Below are 2,077 nucleotides of genomic sequence, written 5' to 3' on the forward strand. Positions count from 1 at the left end.
CTCGTGGGCTTGAGCCCATCTTCCAACACATAATAAGCAGCAACAATTTTTTTGGAAAGTCCTGCAAAGTGAGGATGATGGGAACAACAACAGAGACAGTTAACAACAGATGTAGAACAGAGATCGCGATCTTCCAAAAAAATCTCCTTTTCTCTCACAAAATCATCTCATCAAGTCACCTCATAAATCTCTTTCTCTTGCAACAATAGAGTCATTCCCATTTTCTTCTTCTTCTTCCTCATATTCTCTTTGGTTTTGCTTCAGTGCCTATGGGCTCCACCAACTGCAATTCCCATAAGCCGAAGTATCAACTAGAGAAGCAGAAAAATGATGATACCAGTCCGACGAGATTGACAAAGGCTGAGCTTTTAACTTATGTAGAGGAAACCAAAATTTTGAAGAGCACAAGAAAGATGAATCTTTTCCCAAGAAGAACTGAATTTTGCTAGTCTTCTGGTGCAAAGTTGTCGGAATATCATCTTGAGGTGGTCGATGCGGAGAAGTCGGGAAATCTGGTGGTCAGTGGCAGACTAGAGCCACCATATCTTTCATTTTGGGTGATGTACACGGATGCCTTTGCAGGACAAACTCATTCAACTGATGGCTATTGTATGTTATTTTTCCTTGTACCTTGAAGCTCAGATCCCGCTTCCCAGCCAATGCCAACAACAGAAGATTGACAACCTAAATGCCAACGACAAGGATCTGCTTCTTAGTTGCCTATTAAAAAAAAACAGGGGCTTCACGAGAGAGAAAAATAAAAAACAAGACACTGACAGAAAATAAACGAAAAAATATTTTGAATTCTAGAAACCATAGCTACGAGTCCTAAAAATCAATGCTCTTATACCATGTTGATTTTCAGGACTCCATGGATTTAGTTCATGGAGAAAAAAAAACAAGAGGTTATGGACTTATGTCCTAACCCTTCCCCTAAAGCTCAATAAATAGATTAAGGAAACTATAATATTATAATTATGCCCCTAGAACTTAACCTAATTACATCAATGTATCTCTATGAGCTATGATATGACTCTTTATTTACCATCTTGCCATCACCATGTGGGTGTTATGGTCCTGGGTTATGTACCTATGTCTTCCGTTCTTAATAGGCCGATCTTTTGGGTAGTATTGGCTAGGTGCATAACATTTGGAAATAGAGCTAGTGCTACGTCACAACTTCGAATCCCGGAAGGGGCAACCTAGCGGAAGGGGCGACCAGAGTGTGCTTCCCGCACCAATGGGCCACCGCTATATGCGGAAGGGGCGACCTGAGTGTGTTCCCGTACCATGGGCCGTCGCTAGAGTAAGCTGCCATGGACGTCGGCTCTCGCGAGAGTGGGTGTGATGTTATGGTCCTAGGTTATGTACCTATGTCTTCTGCTCCTAACAGGCCGGTCTTTTGGGTAGTATTGGCTAGGTGCATAACATTTGGTATCAGAGCGGGCTCCCACTTCGCGAGTTCAAATCCCCGAGGGGAGTGCCCGACGTGGGCAATCGCGAATCCCAGACGTGGGCTCCGTAAGGGAGTATGGGCTCCTATGAGCCTTCTCCTTGGTCTATGGGCCTTGAACCCATCTTCCACATCTCTTGGATGTGTGGGGCTTCCTTGTCTTATAGGCTTGAGCCCATCTTCTAACACACTTGGATGTGTGGGCCTTCCTTGGTCGTGTGTACTTGGGTCCATCTTCCAACAACTATTAAAGGTACCCGCCAAAGCACCTTCCTCACAACAATAACAAATTGAAAATTCTGCTATGTACACCAAGGAAGAGGTGTTACGGTCCCGGGTCATGGATCGAGTAACACGGCGTGGGATTTGTAAATCCAGCACTCAGAATTTACTCACTGCACATCAAGGGTCTGTGTATGAGTATTTCTCCTTAACCAATGCTTGGCCAGGAGTAAAGATCATCTTTTGAGGGTCCTACCGAGTTGTTGTGCTAGGTAGAAGACCCCACAGCAATGCTGACCTTGCTAGAGCAAGGTGCTCTCTTTTCTTGGTCACGGGAAAGAGGGTTTGGCCCTCTTTGTTGCTGCTCTAGCTAAGAATGCAATCCTTCTTTCTTAAATAACT

Source organism: Aristolochia californica, unplaced genomic scaffold, assembly GCF_029961685.1.
Source record: "Aristolochia californica isolate CCGP_79_NKW_82.1479 unplaced genomic scaffold, dmAriCali1.0.hap1 SCAF_9, whole genome shotgun sequence".
In the NCBI taxonomy this organism is placed as follows: Eukaryota; Viridiplantae; Streptophyta; class Magnoliopsida; order Piperales; family Aristolochiaceae; genus Aristolochia; species Aristolochia californica.